This window comes from Salvelinus sp. IW2-2015, linkage group LG5, assembly GCF_002910315.2.
Source record: "Salvelinus sp. IW2-2015 linkage group LG5, ASM291031v2, whole genome shotgun sequence".
In the NCBI taxonomy this organism is placed as follows: Eukaryota; Metazoa; Chordata; class Actinopteri; order Salmoniformes; family Salmonidae; genus Salvelinus; species Salvelinus sp. IW2-2015.
The window spans coordinates 19,729,564-19,752,656 of record NC_036844.1 but is presented as its reverse complement, the minus strand read 5'-3'; the positions used below and the strand labels follow the sequence as shown (position 1 = coordinate 19,752,656).

General features: G+C 43.6%; 1 pseudogene; it reads right to left on the bottom strand.

The window, feature by feature from the left end:
- Positions 1 to 23,093, bottom strand: part of LOC111964529 (pappalysin-1-like) — a 101,187-nt pseudogene that overhangs the window by 73,377 nt on the left and 4,717 nt on the right.

Sequence of the window (23,093 nt, the reverse complement as noted above, 5' to 3'; positions counted from 1 at the left end):
ACTCCCACCACTCCAAATGGATGGAGAGCAAGAAGGAGAGGTTGAGAAGGAATGAGAGGTAGAGAGGGAGAGGGAGAGAGAAAAAGTGTGAGAGAAAGAGAGAAAAACAGTGAAAAAAACTGACAAAAACAGAGAAAGAGAGAAAGACAGAGAGAGAGAACGAGAGAGAGAGAGAGTGAGAAAGAGAAGATGTGATTGAGTTCAGGAGGGAAACGACCATAAATTATGAACCAAAAGTAGCAATGTGCATACCTCGCCCACCTGAGTTTCTCTCCTCTCCTTTTCAGCCATCTATTTCCTATGTTTGAGGAGTGCAATCCACTTGTCACTTAAATCATGCTGGATTAATTGCCTTCATTTTACTTTGGCGACTCATTCCCACTATTGCTTGTACCATTAGTCTTTCCCCGTTAACGTAACGACCGTGGAAATTTTTGTAATGACCTGTCAAACACAATCCGGTAATGGCTCAAACACAATCCGGTAATGGCTCAAACACACTCCGGTAATTGCTTAATGGAATACATTGGTTTTCTGATGCATCTATAAGAATGCTATGTTGAGGATTTAACGCATCGTTTTGACACTTACATCATAGGAAAGAGAAAAAATAGAATTTTATTTTGATGGGTGTTAATATTTGGTGGAATTGAAAAAGTAATACTTTAATACAGTTGAAATGTTTACAAATTAGATGCGCTGACATGAAAGCAACTTCCGAAAATGAACACTCGGATTATAGTGATATTATGAATGATCTCGCAAACAGTGTAAAGTATGTATAGATAGGTGTAATCTTTTGTGGATATCCTTCTCTTGACACACTTGTTGAATTATGCAAGAGAACGTGACCTCAAAAGTAATGAATAATTAATGAGGTAGTAGTCTAGACAGCGCAGGTGAGCAAACGTTTTTGGTGGTTACAGCCCCTGTTCTATCATGATTCTATCCAACAAGGGAACCCAGTCAACTTCCCTGCTCAGCCTATATACATTTCCTTTATTCCCATAAGGCATCAGGAGTGTACAGTATCTTCTCCCTAGCCTGAGAACACGTGAGGCTGCAACATTCTCTGTGTCAGTCCCTCGTCCAACACAGACAGACAGACAGACAGACAGACAGACAGACAGACAGACAGACAGACAGACAGACAGACAGACAGACAGACAGACAGACAGACAGACAGGCAGGCAGGCAGGCAGGCAGGCAGACAGACAGACAGACAGACAGACAGACAGACAGGCAGGCAGAGCAGGCAGGCAGGCAGGCAGGCAGGCAGGCAAGCAGCAGGCAGGCAAGGCAGACAGACAGACAGACAGACAGACAGACAGACAGACAGACAGACAGACAGACAGACAGACAGACAGACAGACAGACAGACAGACAGACAGACAGAACAGACAGACAGACAACAGACAGAACAGACGACAGACAGACAGGACAGACAGACAGAAGGATCCTGTCATAGTATAGTGTCTGATTTCCACAGAAAACTAGGAATATGTCAGGCAGTTACAAACATATCCCAGAACGCTCGCGGTCAATGGAAAACAACGCTTCCGGGCCGCCAGTGATCTGACAGAGGATTTTGAGACACATAAAACACACGCGCGGCACACACGGCACACACGCACTCACTCACTCACTCACTCACTCACTCACTCACTCACCACTCACTCACTCACTCACTCACTCACTTCACTCACTCACTCACTCACTCACTCACTCACTCACTCACTCACTCACTCACTCACTTCACTCACACACTCACACACTCACACACCCACACTCACACACACACACTCACACACACACACACACCACACACACACACACACACACGACACACACACCCACACACACAAATTGCATGCACACCACTACAGTACAGACACACACATCACTCGACAAGGCCAGATCAGCTATGACACAATGGTACTTTTTATTGTGTGCAAAAACAAGGGAGGAAGAGAAAAAGAGTGAGTGAGTGACTCACTCGGCGGAGGAGAGGAAATCATCCATCTATTAACCAAACAGCGACTGAGAGGACGCCAGAGAATCCAATCCACTATATGAATTTGTTTATTTATTCTCTCTTCAAACGACAACCGTTTCCAGACTCTCGGCGAGACGTCAACGTGATCATGATACACAATGGCATCTGCTCTTATGAGAAACACATCAAGCCCTTGGACAGAAGTCCCAGACACAGATGTGAAACTAGTGAACGCCTCTCCACTGTCACTCACAGAGCCAGGATGTGTGTCTAGCATGTTACTCACATCTCCCCACAACTCCTAAGCCTCTCAACCACACACACTGGAGAGTCCTCCTACTGATAAGAGACACATCTGCCACAACAGCTAGCCAATTAAAAGAGCATGCTGAGTTCAAGGGACCGATGAAATCATCAAATTGAAATGGACAGGTAAATAGGGCTGCAACGAAGGGTTCTGGAAGTGGATTCTCAATACTCAAAACCCGCAACGATTTCAAATATTAGTGATAGCGATTTAACTGTGCAACGTACACTGAGATTGCAAAACAAATCGTATGTTGATGTTTTTACTGTCCGTTTCTGTTTCAAAGAGCACCAAAATCCACACTAACCATGAGCCTCGTAGACTGTATCGTCCAATTACAGAGCTTATACAAGTCACGTGATTTGTTAACGAACACATGATGTGTCATCACATGTCCCCCTATAGATCATGTGACTTGTAGCTGTTCTGTGATTGGGCGATACAGCAACTATCGAGTGCCATCATGTGTTCGCTAATGCCGCGGAAGAAGGGCACGGCCCAATGCAGCTCTATGTGGCTGTGTGGTCCCGCCCTCACAAAGATCTGAATGGGGATAGAAATGGTATCTGTCTGTGTCTCACCAATAAATCACCTTTTGGAGCATGCATACTGTATCAGTCGTGGATATTCATTTTTTTTTCTTCATAGAACCATTTACTGCATTGAAATACAATGGTAAAACTGTCTCTGTTTTGACATATTCATGGTTCTGAGGAGGACGTACCGACACAGTTGAAGAAGGGCTCCTTCTTACACTGGCTGGAGCAGCCGTCTCCATTCATGGAGTTCATATCATCACACTCCTCTCCCTGGGACCTGAGAGACAGACGAACAGACAGTCAGACAGGAAACTGTTAATGGTAGAACACACACACACGCACGAACGCACGCCAACACACACACGTAAACGCATAGACACACACATACAGCACACCCACAAGTTACCTCTGGATGCGTCCGTCTCCGCAGTATGGTGCCCCAAGCTGATGGGTGAGGGGTGGAGACGGTTCACTTTCACTGCGGGCGGAGATGGTTTGGACCTGGTAGGTGTACACACTGCCTGGTACCACGTCCCTACACACACACACACACACAGGGGAGTAATCTTTAGCTGGTACCACATCTGTACAAAGACAAACAGAGAACAGACCTTTAGCCCGCTGACCTAGAGTAGAGGTAGTGACCAAGACTCTTTGGGCAAAGAATTGTAACTTAAGATCTGTGCTCGTAACTCGATTTTCTATACACGTCCCATTGACAAAATGTTCGGCCCTAAATAAGAACAAATTCCAGTAACCTACAAGGAGAGGTCCATAAAAGCCCTGTAGGATCACAAGTCAGAGCAATGCGGTGGGCATGACTGTTACGGTAGGTTTCAATTGCAGTCCATTCAGGCAAATGGCCCAGTATTCACACACTCTCTCTCCCCACCTGAATTGTCTGTCCCTGCAGCCTGTATGAGGTTCCTGCCTTGTTCCTGCCTCTCTCCCTCATGCTCTGTTGTACTGTAAGTGATATCTATGGAGCCGCTCCAAACAGACTGACAGAGTGAGTTGACGTTCAAACAAAAGTTTAAGGGGTGCTGGTTGCTGTGACCGCAGCATGTGTGTGTGTGTGTCTGTTTATGTGTGGGTGTGTGTTCGTGTGTGTGTAGAGGTGAGGTGAGGGGACAGCCACGGGGCCGGCAGTGTGCTCAGCAGTACACCTCTCCTTCCGTCCCACTCCGAGGACACTGAGACACAAACAAACATCTGGCGATGGGCTCCAGTACTGCTTTCAAACGGTGTAACACAATATGGCTGACGCAGGCCAAAAACAAGATGGGAGTTAGAAAAACAAACAGCCCCATAGCTCCGCATCAGTGTGCTCTCTGCGTGCCGACCAGCAGGATAGCTCAACATTGTACAATTCAATGAATGAGCCAAGGGAATCAGTAGATATACTATATCTATATGTTGGCCATGGTTTTATTTTCTGCTTGATTTAATGCTCAGTTATAATCACGAGAGTTGCTGGTTCCTGTTTGGATTTTCCAGGATATAGAAGAACAGGGAAGATATTATAAAATTACAGTGAATAGAACCAATAGGCATCACCATCACACACAGACGATCAAATCCTATTATTCCCACCTCTGAGCTCATATACACACACAGAGAGCCTCACACAAACACATTCGCATACACAAGCAGACATACTCACAAAAACACACGTGCATGCAATTAGGGTTGCAAAGCTACCGGTAGTTTACCAAGGTTACTGGAATCTTCAGAAAGTTTGGTAATTAACAGAAAATCTATGGCAATCTATTATAATTTTGGTCATTATACATAGACTTGAAATCCCTGGCCACTTTAATAAATGGAACACTAGTCAATGTATTAATGTTTACATGTCTTGCATTACTCATCTCATATGCATTTACTGTATTCTATACTATTCTACTGTATCTTAGTCTATGCCGCTCTGACAGCTCTGACATTGCTCGTCCTGATATGTATATATTCTCAATTCCATTTCTTACTTAGATTTGTGTAAATTGGGTATATGTTGGGAAATTGTTAGATTATACTTTTTAGATATTACTGTACTGTCGGAGCTAGAAACACAAGCATTTTGCTACACACCCGCAATAACATCTGCACATGCATGTAAACACATGCATGTGACCAATACAATTTGATTTTGATTTGACACACACAGAGAGACAGAGAGACAGAGAGACAGAGAGACAGAGAGACAGAGAGAATTTAGCCCTGTGTTACAGAGCCGCTACAGCGGCAGTGTCAACCATCGCACTTAAACATTGGTTCACATGAGGCCAGGGCCTTCCCCTTCCTCTCTCTTTCCCCTTCTCTTCCAGCCGCCATCGGCAGACTTAGGAGGTGTCGGCACTAATGGCCAAGGAAGCAGTCACGTTTATTAAGTGGCAAAACAAATCATTCAAATGAACCCTTAACATGAATGGCTTGGGCTGCCTTTTTCTGCATCGATTTAGCTCTGTTCTGACCAGGCACACAGCTGTGAACGGGGCTTCTCACATCCAATAAAACACACGTTTGGAGTGAAGCACATGCACACACAGATTGAGGTTCATTGCAGGCACCGGTGCAGACACAGACACACACGTGCATGCACACACACACATCGAAAGAAAGTACAATGAAGACAGACACACTCAGACATACACGTGCATGCAGGCACGCACACACACCCATACACAGCTCAGCCCCGAGTCCACCAACCCAGCACACGGTCCGTGCCTTCAAAATGTGTCAAAATATTTACTTTTTTACCTTGGTGGTTTTGAGTATGAAATGTGCTCCATGCCTTCTCATCCCAAAGACCCCAGTCACTCTCCTGCTCCCTCACAGCAGGCAAGAGAGAACATCTTCCATTTGGCAGATACAATGAAAACACACACACGCAAACACACACACACACACACACATAAAGGAAGGTACAAACCAGGCAGTTTCCATGTTCTCCAGTACAGAAGAGTCAGGAGGATATTGAGGATCTGGGCGGGGTTTTGATTGTATTATTAACAACAATCAAATGGGATGTTTGACCTGACCCACTGCTCTGTTTTACAGTGTTCCCCAGTTTTGGCACGCTCCGAGGCGACTTTCTCAAATATCCCTTAGTCTTAATTGAATTAGTCAAGCCTCTGGAAAAGAAAAGCTGTAGGAGACATGAGCCTGAAGGAAACACAAGTGAACAGAGGGAGTGACGCCCAGAGTGATGCCGCCAACAAGGACCTCGACTCGCTCTCTCCCCCTCCTCCTCGTCCGATTCTGTCACGAGAAGAACACCAAGGGCGGTAGGCCGAGCCAGGCCCAGTACGGGACAAGGGAGAGACACACACACACACTGAGATTTCTCGCCAGGCCTGACGGAGGGACGTGACCCGTGCGAGAGGAGGCAAGCGGCTGGAACGGCGTGAAGGATGGCTGGGAGGCAGAGAGAGAGAGAACGACAGAGCAAGAGAGAGGGATAGAGAGAAAGACAGAGCAAGAGAGAAGGAGAGAGAGAATGACAGAGCAAGAGAGAGGGAGAAAGGCAGAGGACTTCTTCTTGCTGCAAGGAGAGCTACGTCACAAACTTCTGATGATATTTAACTATGCGGCTTATACCAGAGCAAAAGTTCACATGAGGCTTCCTTCACGTCGTCTGCCAAGATCAACAACCACTCTCGGCCTCCCATCTCCAAACACTCCCCAGTCTTGGAGGGAAAAGAAAGAGAAGGAGGAGGGCGAGAAAAAACGTTGGGATGCAGTAGAGAATAGAAAAAAAGGAGGGAAAAGGAAAAGAAAACAGATTTTTCAAATAGTGTCAAGAGAGGCTGTACAGATACGGGGGCCACCGGGGGCCACCAGGGACAATAACTGGCATGTGAAATATGCTCCGGCGTGGGTCTACATAAGAAAAGCACCTTTGTCAAGACACAGAGGGGAGAGAGGTTCAATGGGAAACTTTGACTTCACTAAGGCTTTCTGTCACTGATATCTTGACGGGGAGCAACTTAGGCATGTGTGTGTGCATATATATACAGCACTAGTCAGGTTTTCTTTATTTTTACTATTTTCTACAATGTAGAATAATAGTGAAGACATCACAACTTTGAAATAACACATATGGAATCATGTAGTTGCCAAAAAAGTGTTAAACGTTAAACGATTTTATATTTGAGATTCTTCAAAGTAGCCACCCTTTGCCTTTTTATTTACCTTTATTTGCCTTGATGACACCTTTGCACACTCTTGGCATTCTCTCAACCAACTTCACCTGGAATGCTTTTCCAACAGTCTTGAAGTAGTTCCCACATATGCTGAGCTGCTTTTCCTTCAATCTGCGTATCACTGCAGAATGCTGTGGTAGCCATGCTGGTTAAGTGTGCCTTGAATTCTAAATAAATCACAGACAGTGTCACCAGCAAAGCACCATCACACCTCCTCCTCCATGGTTCATGTTGGGAACAACACATGCGGAGATCATCCGTTCACCTAGTCTGCATCTCACAAAGACATGGCGGTTGGAACCAAAAATCTCAAATTTGGACTCATCAGACAAAAGGACAGATTTACAACAGTCTAATAATGTCCATTGCTCGTGTTTCTTGGCCAAAACATGTCTCTTCTTCTTATTGGTGTCCTTTAGTAGTGGTTTCTTTGCAGCAATTTGACCATGAACGCCTGAATCACCTCATCTCCTCTGAACAGTTGATGTTGAGATGTGTCTGTTACTTGAACTCTGTGAAGCATTTATTTGAGCTGCAATTTCTGAGGCTGGTAACTCTAATGAACTTATCCTCTGCAGCAGAGGTAACTCTGGCTCTTTCTTTCCTGTGGCGGTCCTCATAAGAGCCAGTTTCATCATAGCGCTTGATGGTTTTTGCGACTGCACTTGAAGAAACTTTCAAAGTTCTTGAACTGTTCCGTATTGACTGACTTTCAAGTCTTAAAGTAATGATGGACTGTCGTTTCTCTTTGCTTATTTTAGCTGTTCTTGCCATAATATGGACTTGGTTTTTTACCAAATAGGGCTATCTTCTGTATACCACCCCTACTTTGTCACAACACAACTGATTGGCTCAAACGCATTAAGAAGAAAATAAATTCCATACATTAACTTTTAACAAGGCACACCTGTTAATTGAAATACATTCCAGGTGACTAAATCAAATCAAATTTTATTTGTCACATACACATGGTTAGCAGCTGTTAATGCGAGACTACCTTATTAAACTTGTTGAGAGAATGCCAAGAGTGTGCAAAGCTGTCATCAAGGCAAAGGGTGGCTACTTTGAAGAATCTCAAATATAACATATATTTTGATTTGTTTAACACTTTTTTGCTGACTACATGATTCCATATGTGTTATTTCATAGTTTTGATGTCTTCACCATTATTCTACAATGTAGAAAATAGTAAAAATAAAGAAAAACCCTTGAATGAGTAGGTGTATCTAAACTTTTGACTGGTACTGTATATCTGTGTGCGTGTGACCCAGGCATGCTCGAAAGCAAAGTACATACACACACATTCAGGCGATAGATGTGGGGTTTATGGCCTTCAAAAAACATTTTGTGAGCTCTCTAAACCACCTTAGGACATTGAGGGACCAATATGTCAGCAGATTGAGGGCTTAAATTTTGTTCAAAGGTAACCATAGCAATGTATGCATTTGTTTCTAAAAAAAACTATTGTGATGGCATTCATCAAATCATTTCAATAGAGCTGAACACAAATTGCTGTTGTGACACAACACAACTGATTATTTCAGCCTGTAGTCATCCACTGAGTTCCAGTGTACATAGACTTTGTGTTCTATGTGCATTCTTGGGACAATATAGGCCTAGCTCCTATTCTCTATACCACTCCAAAGGCTTCAGCTCTAAGGTCAACAGGGTGTCGTGTGACAATATTTCATTGTTACGGCTTCCATTGAAGTCCGTCCATACGTTCTTCTCTAAGGCCCTTGTGAGAATAGATATCTTATCTCACCAAAGACGTAGAGTCTGGCACAATGCACAGTAATATGCCTTTCAAATGTGTTTTTGATAACACCGCCTGATTGCATGCGGAAGTGTGTGTGTGTGTGTGTGTGTGTGTGTGTGTAGTTGTGTGTGTGTGTATCGTCGTGTGTGTGTCTGGTCGATGTGTGGGTGTGTGTGTGTTGTGTGTGTGTGGTGTGTGTGGTGTGTGGTGTGTGTTTCCGATCTGAAGCTGCTTGTTTTTCTTGGCGTAAAGATACCAGATGAGAGGCCAGATAAATCTAAGATGTTGAAGAAATGCTTAAATTAAACCTTTGAAGAACAATAAATAAAGCAGCATACCTTTTGTTAAGGTGACAGCTGCCATACATTTGAGGTTTCCTGCCTATTAAATATTATTGCGCTAGTTCTTATGAATGGAACAACTGCCCCCCCCCCCTCTCCCCCAACCACCTGTATGCACGTTTTTGCCCTAGCACTACACAGCTGATGATGAGTTGGTTATTTGAATCAGCCGTGAAGTGCTAGGTCAAAAACCAGGACCGAGATTGGGGAAACCCTGAGCCTAACTCAATGTCCTGCAATTTACCCTACAATATAAAATTACTATAGGACAGCCTCAGAGTCACAAGGATTTGGTGGCAGTGCTACTTCTATCTCTTCTCTTGAATTAGAAGGTCCAAAATATTTTCTGCGATATTATAAGGAATAAGACATAACTCCATTACCTTAATTAATTCAGCACAATAACAAGCTGCACAGCAGACACACAGTCAACCAACAGGTTGTCTCACATTGATGACACGTCTGAGAAGTTCCATCACTCCCATGGTTCAGATGACACGTCATTTAGCGAGGATCTCCACTGGCCTAGCCTAGCGTTAATGACTCAGTGTTGAGTGGGGCTCACATACTGCCAAATCAGACAGTGAAGAGTAAACCTAACATACGGACAGTGCCAAAGTAGGAATATCAGCAAAGACAGTATAAGTAATGCTAATAATAACAATGGAAACCATTGTTGTCAAACAAAAAGTGATAAGTAATTTTATTTTTAACTCCCCTATACATGTTCTTAGAGGCAGACCTAGGTCAGATACGTTTGAGGTTGCTGCTCAAGTATTTGACATATGCTATATAATTCTATGTCCAGGGTTCCAGATTTTCTATTAAATATTACCTCAAATGAATTACAATATGAATTAAATAGATGTTAAAAAGCAGCTTTTCTCTGTGCCCCTGCTTGGCCTGTTAGGAAACAACAGAGTGGTTTGGGCATATACTGGTAAAAAAATAAAAAAATAATTTGACAGCTCAGCCAATGAGACGTGCAAACACTTGGATATTCAAAATAGATCCCATGTGGAGGCACTGAGGCAGACTGATGGAGCCAGGCTGCACCAAATGAAATTGTATGGATGGATTGGATTCAGGATTTGGAAATGAACGATGGAACTAGGTCACTTTACTATAACAGCAATAAATGTAGGCTGATTATTTGTCTAGATAGCTAGTTACTACTGCTACATATATCAGTTAACAACAGCTAGCTAGGTTTCCTCTTGAAATAAAACGTTTCTTTACAAACCACAGGATTTAGAAAATAAAAGGGAATGGTGAGATGGTTGTTGTGTGGAGGATCTGCTTTGACTTGCTTTTTTATTGACTTGCCAGCTAGCTAATTTTAGCATGCTAGCTAACATTAGCATTCTAACTAACTTTAGCATACTAGCGTTAGCTAACTGCTTCTAAACAGCCAGCAGGCCAACTCTTACAAACCACATCATTTGAAATACCAGTTTATTAGGTACAACACCTCGTTCGCAAAAATGGATTGCTACATAAAGCAGGCAGACAGGCATCAAGGCATTCAGTTACTGTTCGATTGAACATTAGAATGGGCTAAACGAGTGACCTAAGGAACTTTGAGAGTGGTATGATCGTCGTGCCAGGCGCGCCGGATCCAGTATCTCAGGCGTGGTCGCCTTCCTGTGCTTTTCACGTATGACAGTGTCTAGGGTTTACCGAGAATGCTGCAACAACAAAAAAACATCCAGTCAGCGGCAGTCCTGTGGGTGAAAACAGCTCGTTGATGACAGCGGTCGAAGGAGAATGGCAAGAATCGTGCAAGCTAACAGGCTGGCCACAAACAGATAAATAACGGCGCAGTACAACAGTGGTGTGCAGAACGGCAGAAGAAACTGCTCCAGTGGGCACACGATCACCAACACTGGACAATTGAGGAGTGGGAAAATATCACCTGGTTCGACGAATCCCGGTTCATGTTGCGTCATGCTTATGACAGAGTCAGGAGTCCATGCACCCATCCTGTCTGGTACAGGCTGGTGGTGGTGGTGTACTGGTGTGGGGAAAGTTTTCATGACACACGTTAGGTCCCTTGATACAGATTGCGCAACAAACGTTTCAGACACCTTGTAGAATCCATTCTCGGAAGAATTCATGCTGATCTGGTGGGAAAGAGAGGGCCGACTCTGTACTAGATGGGTGTACCTATTAAACTGTTCGGTAAGGGCCTCCCGAGTGGCGCAGCGGTCTAAGGCACTGTGTAGCAGTACTAGAGGTGTCACTACAGATCCGGGTTCGATCCTGTGTCGCAGCCGTCTTAGCCGGCCACAACTGGGAGACACATGAGGTGGCGCACAATTGGCCCAGCATCGTCTGCGTTAGGGGAGGGTTTGACCGGCCGGGATGTCCTTGTCCCATTTCGCTCTAGCGACTCCTTTGGTGGGCTGGGCACATGTACGCTGGCACGGTCGCCAGTTGGACGGTGTTTCCTCTGACACATTGTTGTGGCTGGTTTCCAGGTTAAACGAGCAGTGTGTCAAGAAGCAGTGCGGCTTGGCAGGGTTGTGTTTCGGAGGAGGCATGGCTCTCGACCTTCGCCTCTCCTGAGCCCGTACGGGAGTTGCAGCGATGGGACAAGGCTGTAACCACCAATTGGATATTACGAAATTGGGGAGAAAAAGGGATTAAAAATGTTTTAAAATAAACAACAACTGGCCAGTAAGTGTAGAAGTGACTGGCGAGATAGTTGTCACATAGGTTTTGTCCTTTTTTTAAACGCCAGCTGTGGTTTGCTTGCCTTGCGAGCTAACTTGCTTGTGTGCAGTAAACTCGTGTCTCCCCCAGTCTCGAGAAGGATCCTTATCCCACCGGATAATTTGGCAAAAAAGGAAAAGGCTGCTGGACCAATCACATACAGGCCTGTCTCAGACAAAGATAATGATGTCATTATCCAAGCAAATTTCAAGCATTTTTGTTTGAGATGTGTTTTTTCCCCCTCCAAATGATGCTTTCAGCTTTGTTTTCAAATATGAGTACAACACACGTCAACAACATTATTTGGGTACAAGTTAACAGAAGATTAACTTTTAAAGGTGAGATTTTCACTGGACAGTTACGTCGTCTGGTTCGAGACCGCAGATACCTGTGGAACTCCACGGTGGGAACTCTACAGAGAACCTCTTTATCATAACAACCTGTGGAATCCTATGAGGAATCTGCACCCCCAGTACGGACCTTTGAACTTCAATGTAGTGCTTCACAGTAAAATTGGTCAGCGTTCATTGAGGCAGAGGGAGCAGAATTATAATAAACCCAGAATCACCTCCACGGCCTCCCACAGAGAGGCACAACCCCCTCCTGAACATTCCACCTTAACAAAACCCGAAAATACACTTTTTGGATCTTGCCCAATTTTATCCCAGGGAAATCAGGTCGGATTTCTGAAAAAGAGTTCTGAGGAGAGAGAGGCAGAGCAAGAGGTGAGACGTTCAGACATCCAGGGACCCGCTGCTGCCTCCTCCACTACCTCTGTCTGCCACTCACCAATATGGTTCATATTAGAGAGCTTATGCAAGGCTCAGTGCTAATGCGGCTCTTATGGAGAGAGAGCAGGCAAGGGATGTCAGATGGAGCGCAGGGCACAGTGGGACTTTGTTGGAGTGGAGGGGGCAATGGAGATGGAGAGTGTGTTATGGGGAGAGGAGGAGGAAGAGAGGTGAAGAGGAAGGGGGAGAGAGGGAGGAGAGAAGAGGGTGTTGTATGTTTTCTTTGCAGTACACATTAGTATTGCAAAACACGAGGCTTCAAAACCATTCATAGTATTATACTCTAAAAAAAACAAAATTCTTGCACGTATCTGTGAACTCGAAGTCACAAACAAAACAAAAAACCTCCCCCAAAACAATCTGCACACGGAGGCGATCTAAAACAAGTAATGTTGGAGCACAAAGCTATTTCTCACAAATACCGAAGAAGTGTATTATACATCCCTTATCTGTTTTGCTGGCAAAAAGAAAACAATAACCTCCTAGTCAGGCAGTCAGAGCTGGGAAAACAACAGAGCTCTCTGAATAGATGTGAAGGGGCATGTCTTCTCAGGGCTAGAGCAACAGTGGACTTGACAGGAGAGGAGCAGGGCCATGGGGCCACAGGGGTAAGAGCATAGGAGAACATAGGGGGATATAGGAGGGAAGGAGAAGGGCAGAATGGGGGCAGGGTTCCCAGTGAAAAGGGGCCGTAGGGGGCAGCTGTCCTCTTCCTTCCGGGCTGGCGGGTCCCGTCACGTCAGAGCTGAGGTGGGCTTTGAAGCCCTGACAGGCCAGAGGAACCAGGTCAGGGAGAGGATTAGCCCATGGGCCAGGGGGGGTCTCAGAAGACTAGGGTCATCCCCCTAACCCTCCCCCCCTTTCTCAGACAACCCCTAAGGGACCTTTTGACATTTACAGAACGGGGTACATGGAGGAATTGGGGGGAGGGTCATGCTTTTTTTTTCAGTCCGTGGAAGCTTTTGTATTTGTTAATTTACAATCGATTAATTTCAATATTTCTCAGTGTTTTAGAATTAGTTGCTTATTATATCTTGATGTGTGCCTGATGTCGCCCATCATCAATTTGTACCATTGTGCGGTTTGGTGTAGGTGAGAACTCAGTCCGGATCAAACACGAGAAAATAACAAGAGCTGCGCAATATTAGACCTATTAGTTGTTTGACTATGACAAGCATTTGATGAAATGCACACAATATGATAATTTGATATCCCTGAAACATTTTGGGAGTAGCAGAGAATTAAAGCGGAATAACGGCATATTCCCGAAAAATTGTCTAAGTTCCTAAACCCCTCTGACTTGTTGGACTGTCTGTCAAAGTCTGCACTTCTCTCACTCAGGGAGAGCAAGAGCTACGTCACCAGGTTATGCAGCCCCCCAATCACTGCAGCGCTAGATCGAACTTCATGCAATAACGCATTCTGTCAAATCATCTTCTGTCTCTGTCTGTATCCTACATCTATTCTTGCATGGCGTGATCAGATCATTATGGTAAAACATATATACTAAAATGAGCGGAAAAGACTAGTGTGTTAACCCTAATTGTTCCAGTAAGTTGCTCTGCATAAGAGTGTATGCTAAGTGGCTAAAAAGTAAATGTAAATATAGTGTGCAACATAACAGCCACAGGATGACACATATGGATGACGTATAACTTTCCTACAGTAGCCAGCTGACAATGAACCTATCCTTGTAAAGTCATTTCTGTTGCAGATATAATTGATAGCTTAGGTACTGATGCATACATCTATCGAAATGCAATTTATGCTCACTGTTCAATTTTTCAATGGGGAAGATCAAATATGCTATTATTACATTCATAATTAGCCTACATTTACATTGTCAAATCGGTAGACTTTCATTAGAAAATGATGCAGGGGATTTCATTTGCAAGCCAGGGACAAATTACTTTTCTCGAGCGAGCAAGAGAATGTGATAATGTAGGCTAATTTTATCAAATGGAAAAGTATTCTTATATGTTTCACCAAATAGCCTTGCATCAAATACCCTACTCCTTGAAAGTTGTGTAATGATTATATATAGCATATCGATAGAATGATGCTAACTTTTTTTGAACATCCAGTCCCTAACTACCCCTGACCAGTCCAACCTTACACATCAAATCACATTTTATTTGTTACATGTTTTGTAAACAACAGGTGTAGACTAACAGTGAAATGATTACTTACGGGTCCTTCCCAACAATACAGAGATAAAATAAAATAAATAAATAATAGAAAAGTATAAACAAGTTATAATAAAATAATAAATACACAACGAGTAGCGATAACTTGGCTATATACAGTTGAAGTCGGAAGTTTACAAACAACTTCGCAAAATACATTGAACTAAGTTTTTCACAATTTCTGACATTTAATCCTAGTAAAAAAATCCCTGTCTTAGGTCAGTTAGGATCACCACTTTATTTTAAGAATGTGAAATGTCAGAATAATAGCAGAGAGAATGATTTATTTCAACTTTTATTTCTTTCATCACATTCCTAGTGGGTCAGAAGGTTACATACACTCAATTCATATTTGTTAGCATTGCCTATAAAATGGCCTATAAATAGCCTTCCACAAGCTTCCCACAATAAGTTGGGTGAATTTTGTCCCATTCCTCCTGACAGAGCTGGTGTAACTGAGTCAGGTTTGTAGGCCTCCTGGCTCGTACACGCTTTTCAGTTCTGCCCACAAATATTCTATGGGATTGAGGTCAAGGCTTTGTGATTTGTTGTGCTTAACTTCTCTAGGATAGGGGGCAGCATTTTCACATTTGGATGAAAAGCATACCCAAACTCAACTGCCAGCTACTCATCCCCAGAAGATAAGATATGCATATTATTAGTAGATTTGGATAGAAAACACTCTGACGTTTCTAAAACTGTTTGAATCATGTCTATTTAGCAGGCGAAACCCAGAGGACAAACCATTCAGATTTGTTTTATTTTTAGGTCACTCTCTTTTCAATAGGATTTCTTTGGGAATACAGATTTCTAATTTACCTTCTTCCAGTTCCTACCGCTTCCACTGGATGTCAACAGTCTTTAGAAATTGGTTGAGGTTTTTTCCTTTGTGTAATGAAGAAGTACGGCCATCTTGAACGAGGGTCACTTGAAGTGTACTGTTAGATAGAGGCGCGTGACCAGAAAGCTAGCTACAGTTTGTTTTAATCCTGTATTGAACACAGATCTTCCCGTCTTCAATTTTATTGATTATTTACGTTAAAAAATAGCTAAAGTTGTATTACAAAAGTAGTTTGAAATGTTTTGGCAAAGTTTACAGGTAACTTTTGTAGTCACGTTGCACAAGTTGGAACCGGTGTTTTTCTGTATCAAACGCGCAAAATAAATGGACATTTTGGATATATATCGAGGGAATTAATAGAACAAAAGGACCATTTGTGATGTTTATGGGACATATTGGAGTGCCAACAACAGAAGCTCGTCAAAGGTAAGGCATGAATTATATTTTTATTTCTGCGTTTTGTGTCGCGCCTGCAGGGTTGAAATATGCTTCTCTCTCTTTGTTTACTCTGGTGCTATCCTCAGATAATAGCATCGTTTGCTTTCGCCGAAAAGCCTATTTGAATTCTGACATGTTGGCTGGATTTACAACAAGTGTAGCTTTAATTTGGTGTCATTCATGTGTGATTTCATGAAAGTTTGATTTTTATAGTAATTTATTTGAATTTGGCGCTCTGCATTTTCTCTGGCCTTTGGCCAAGTGAGACAGTAGCGTCCCGCCTAAACTCAGATTTTTGGAAAGAAATATGAACTTTACCGAACAAAACATACATGTATTGTGTAACATGAAGTCCTATGAGTGTCATCTGATGAAGATCATCAAAGGTTAGTGATTAATGTTATCTCTATTTCTGCTTTTTGTTACTCCTCTCTTTGGCCGGAAAAATGGCTGTGTTTTTCTGTGACTTGGCTCTGACCTAACATAATCGTTTGGTGTGCTTTCGTCGTGAAGCCTATTTGAACTCGGACATGTTGGCTGGATTCACAACAAGTGTAGCTTTAATTTGGTATCTTTCATGTGTGATTTCATGAAAGTTTGATTTATATAGTAATTTATTTGAATTTGGCGGACTGCATTTTTGCTGGCTTTTGGCCAAGTGGGACGTTAGCGTCCCACATATCCCAGAGAAGTTAAGCCATTCTGCCACAACTTTGGAAGTATGCTTAGGGTCATTGTCCATTTGGAAGACCCATTTGCGACCAAGCTTTAACTTCCTGACTGATGTCTTGAGATGTTGCTTCAATATATCCACATAATTTTCCTCCCTCATGATGCCATCTATTTTGTGAAGTTAACCAGTCCCTCCTGCAGCAAAGCACCCCCACAACATGATGCTGCCACCCCCGTCCTTCACGGTTGGGATGGTGTTCTTTGGCTTGCAAGCCTCCCCCTTTTCCTCCAAACATAACAATGGTCATTATGGCCAACCAGTTCTATTTTTGTTTCATCAGACCAGAGGACACTTCTCCAAAAAGTATGATCTTTGTCCCCATGTGCAGTTGCAAACCGTAGTCTGGCTTTTTTATGGCGGTTTTGGAGCAGTGGTTTCTTCCTTTCTGAGCGGCCTTTCAGGTTATGTCGATATAGGACTCGTTTTACTGTGGATATAGATATTTTGTACCTGTTTCCTCCAGCGTCTTTACAAGGTCCTTTGCTGTTGTTCTGGGATTGATTTGCACTTTTCGCACCAACATACAGTTGAAGTTGGAAGTTTACATACACTTAGGTTGGAGTCATTAAAACTCGTTTTTCAATCACTCCACAAATTTCTTGTTAACAAACTATAGTTTTGGCAAGTCGGTTAGGACATCTACTTTGTGCATGACACAAGTAATCCAACAATTGTTTGCAGACAGATAATTTCACTTATAATTCACTCCTTCACAATTCCAGTGGGTCAGAAGTTTACATACACTAAGTTGACTGTGCCTTGAAACAGCTTGGAAAATTCCCAGAAAATTATGTAATGGCTTTAGAAGCTTCTGATAGGCTAATTGACATCATTTGAGTCAATTGGAGGTGTACCTGTGGATGTATTTCAAGGCCTACCTTCAAATTCAGCGTCTCTTTGCTTGACATCATGGGAAAATCAAAAGAAGTCAGCCAAGACCTCAGACAAAAATTGTAGACCTCCACAAGTCTGGTTCATTCTTGGGAGCAATTTCCAAACGCCTGAAGGTACCACGTTCTACTGTACAAACAATAGTACGCAAGTATAAACACATGGGACCACGCAGCCGTCATACACTCTTAAATGGAGCTCCTGGGGCTCCATGCAAGAGCTCAACTCGTGGAGTTGCAATGATCATGAGAACGGTGAGGAATCAGCCCAGAACTACACGGGAGGTTCTTGTCAATGATCTCAAGGCAGCTGGGACCATAGTCACCAAGAAAACAATTGGTAACACACTACGCCGTGAAGGACTGAAATCCTCCAGCGCCCGCAAGGTGCCCCTGCTCAAGAAAGCACATATACATGCCCATCTGAAGTTTGCCAATGAACATCTGGATGCTTCAGAGTACAACTGGGTGAAAGTGTTGTGGTCTGATGAGACCAAAATGGAGCTCTTTGGCATCAACTCAACTCTCCGTGTTTGGAGGAGGAGGAATGCAGCCTATGACCCCAAGAACACCATCCCCACCGTCAAACATGGAGGTGGAAACATTATGCTCTGGGAGTGTTTTTCTGCTAAGGGTACAGGACAACTTCACTGCATCAAAGGGATGATGGACGGGGCCATGTACCATCAAATCTTGGGTGAGAACCTCCTTCCCTCGTGGATGGGTATTCCAGCATGACAATGACCCAAAACACACGGCCACGGCAACAAAGGAGTGGCTCAAGAAGAAGCACATTAAGGTCCTGGAGTGGCCTAGCCAGCCTTCAGACCTTAATCCCATAGAAAATCTGTGGAGGGAGCTGAAGGTTCAAGTTGCCAAACGTCAGCCTCGAAACCTTAATGACTTGGAGAAGATCTGCAAAGAGTAGTGGGACAAAATCCCTCCTGAGATGTGTGCAAACCTGGTGGCCAACTACAAGAAACGTCTGACCTCTGTGATTGCCAACAAGGGTTTTGCGACCAAGTACTAAGTCATGTTTTGCAGAGGGGTCAAATACTTATTTCCCTCATTAAAATGCAAATCAATTTATAACATTTTTGACGTGTGTTTTTCTGGATTTTTTTGTTGTTATTCTGTCTCTCACTGTTCAAATAAACCTACCATTAAAATGATAGACTGATCATTTCTTTGTCAGTGGGCAAACGTACAAAATCAGCAGGGGATCAAATACTTTTTTCCCTCACTGTAGGCCTAGAGGATATCCAAAACAACGAACAACTTTTTCTATTTGGCTGGCTACTCCATGTACTTATAGAAAACACTATGTGAGCTAGTGCATTAACACCCTCTTTATCTTGCATAGCAGGCATACTCACCCTATCGTGTCTTTTCACCCATTTTCCTTCTCATGTGAACCACGCTGACAGCATGAAAGCGAAATGGCACAACACATGGCAATGCCACAGAGAGTTCTACCTTTATCTAGTCACCACATTCCATGAAAGCAAAGCACAAAACTCCACTGTGCACAGATAATGCAATCAACAAGACATTTGTTTTCCCCAGCAACTCCATGGAACTTGGAAAAAAACTAATGTGGCTATCAATGAATGACCTTTGACTTGAGAAATGGATGCTGGGCAGTGGATTTGAAACCACCAAACTGGTGATGGCCCACTAATATGCCTGAGGGTCTTTCAAAAGAACACATTGAAACATCATGACACTCATATTTATAGGGGACATTTTCATGGAGGTTTCTTATTTGGGATTTTAAAAGTCATTTCTTCCGACCCCAAAACAAAATTAACTACGAAACATTTCTCAATTTGTCAAAATAGTCCAAAATATTTAATTATACCAGTGCAAAATATCACTCCGCCCAGGGCTGGGCTGGCCAGAGAGCGGGGAGGTAGGCTTAGGCCCATTCTAGAGGGGAGATATACAGAGCCCACAGCCCAGATCCCTGGTGCTTGGCTGGGGTAGACAGAGGCTGGGCCAGGAAGACCACACCAGCTGCCCTTCTGGACACAGGCAGGCGGGCAGACAGGCAGGTAAGCAGGCTTGCAGGCCCAGGCTTTAATCAGCCTGCAGCGCTTTCCTCAGCATATTCACTTTGGCTCCGTTCACCCCCTGACCAAGAACAACTTAGTGCAAAAATAAGAGTGTTTTCCCCCGACACAGGGTCAATGAGGATCAGATTAATTGGCTGTGTGACGAGATACAGCTTACTACGCAATGTCTCACCTATTAAGCAGAGAACGCAGCAATCCTGATCCTGAGGTATCATTAACCTACACCAGGCCTATACAGTACAACCCACACAGTCAACGCATTCAAAGTCACGTGTAACTGACAGTAAACAGCCAACCACCATAGTCTCTCACCTGTCAGTGTATCGCCTGGCAGGGTCGTTCAACAGCACGCCATGGGGGGTATGGGAGAATGGCGGCTGACGCAGCAGTCGGTGGATGAGAGGCTTGCAGTGGCGGCACAGCGGGCAGTCGGGCTTAGACGCCAGTAGGGTGGCATCAATCTCCAGATGCTGCTCCATGGTGAAGAACTGCACGCCGTACACCTCCTCCTCCACGTCCAGCTTCAGCGTCAGCGGCGCATCACAGAACACGTTACTAGGACCCAACGAGAGGTTGTTTCCACTGACGGTCAGGAGCAGGATGTTGTGGATGGCGGGAAGGGCCATCTCCTCGGGGCTGAAGAAGGTGACCCACACGGTGAGGGAGTCGGGCACTAGTGGGTGGGGGAACTCCAGCTGGAGCATGCAACCCTGCAGGGGACACTCAGACAGCCCCACGACCCACTGCTCGATGCCGGCATTGGGGCTCCAGGTACGCACGCTGGGCTCACATGCCTGCTCCACGTCTGGAGGTCCTGGGGGTCAAAAGGACAGGGACCCAGCAGATCAGACATAACTTATAATAATACATGTATTTATTTGATATAGCACTTTTCATTTTCTTTAAAAACAAAATAAACAATTCAACAAAACAAATGTAGGGATCTGGCAGATATTGGGCGATGGTGTTTCACAGCTTTAGATGATAGGCTGTACAGAAAGGTAGTATCCTGCGAGGAGGGAGCATAGATGGTGCAGCCAGGCAACTATAAAAGCAATACACACGCAACAAACACATATCAGACAAAAATAAATACACCAGAAAACAAAGGTTAAATCATTGCATTTGCAAACATGATGTGTGATTGTTTGAATTTGTTTGCAGGCAGGTAAGAGCTAGAGTATAGATGCGAGCATAGAGTGTGCTGTAGCTGAACCGCTAGTAGGGTGAAATGCTATGATGTGTATATGGGGATTCTACAGAAGTGATGTGAATTGCTGTCCCGCCCACAAGTAAGTCTTCAAATCTAGAGGACATGTATTCATATCAAACATATGTTCTAAATCAATCCAAGGCAATGACAAACCATCTTAAATTCATATCGCACAAAGTAATTGATAAATTCAATCAATCAACAAGTTTTAGATTCATACAATCAACACTGAACATTTTACAAAGAACAATAGAGATTATATTTCTCTAAATTCAATTGAAAGATTTTGAAAATCAGGTTAAAAATCATGTTTTTACTATTTTGGTAGTTTAGTATGCAAATTACATTTATAAAATGTATGTGTAATAGAAGGTTAATCAACATGATCACTACTATGCATGGTTCTCCCTTTACCGCAACTCTTTCACTATGTTTCAGTAGTGACACATTTAGTGGGGTGGTAAGGAATTCAGGTAAATGTGTCAAATGTGCAATACAAACAAAGTGTGTAAGTAGTATATAGATGTAGTAGCTTAATTGTATCACTATTTTGTTGCAAACTTGTAGGGTATTTGAGTTTAAAAAATACTTATAATGGTTGTAATTTCCACTTTGAAATTTCAGACTTGATTTACCCTTACAAAAATGTCCATGAATTATAATTCACATAATAATTCACATTTCCTGTTGCTGCAGGATTATCCTACATCTGAGGAGATTTATCCCCCGAAGAGATTGGGTGTGGGTGGATGCCCCCCGCCCCAAAAAACTAAAAGGATCCTACATATGTGTATTTATGCTGCAATAGTTTGTGTGTCGGGGGGCTAGGGTCAGTCTGTTATATATCTGGAGTATTTCTCCTGTCTCATCCAGTGTCCTGTGTGAATGTAAGTATGCTCCCTCTAATTCTCTCTCTCAGATGACCTGAGCCCTAGGACTACCTGGCCTGACGACTCCTTGCTCTCCCCAGTCCACCGGGGCATGCAGCTGCTCCAATTTCAACTGTTCTAACTGCAGCTATGGAACCCTGACCTGTTCACTGGATGTGCTACCTTGTCCCGGACCTGCTGTTTTGGACTCTAACTCTGAATGATCGGCTATGAAAAGCCAACTGACATTTATTCCTGAGGTGCTGACCTGTTGCACACTCTACAACCACTGTGATTATTATTATCTGACCCTGCTGGTCATCTATGAACATTTGAACATCTTGGCCATGTTCTGTTAAAATCTCCACCCGGCACAGCCAGAAGATGACTGGCCACGCCTCAGAGCCTGGTTCCTCACTAGGTTTCTTCCTAGGTTCTGGCCTTTCTAGGGAGTTTTTCCTAGCCACCGTGCTTCTACATCTGCATTGCTTGCTGTTTGGGATTTTAGGCTGGGTTTCTGAACAGCACTTTGTGACATCGGCTGATGTAAAAAGGGCTTTATAAATACATTTGATTGATTGATTGATTATTGTTTGTTGGAAGATGTGTGCTGAAAGTTGGGGAGAAAAAGGACACAATTTATGTGAACAACGCATTTAGAACAGTGGTCTGACTGACTACACATGGATGAGGTCAGTGAAGTATCAGGGCTGAATGAGCTGTTGACTTTTCTCAGCAATGGACTATATGCGGCAGACAGCGGACTGAGTTCATTGCCAGTAAAGCAGGGGAGGCAGCAGACTAGCTGCAGACTGAGGTGTGTTCCTACTGAGAGGGGCCCTGCACAGGGTTCTCACTTTAGCGTCGGTCATAACAACCCCAAACAGCGCTCCTCCAGCCATATTTGGAGTCCACAGATACCTTGTATTATCCAGAGTGACGTACACCAACATTCATCAAGTGCTTTGAGAAGCCAGCGCCGCAGACACTGTGTTCTCCCTGTTTTCCTTTTGTGCACTTCCAAACTGGCAACCGACAAACCCATTTGCTAACCTCAATTCTGGGCACCGCACAAAATTCCAGTGTTTAATCAAGTGAGCACTGAATTCGGTTTCCAGGCCACATTATCTTAACACATGTATTATAAGTGTGTGTGGCCAGAATAGAGGTAACTTTGAAAAAAGGACAGAAAAGAAAC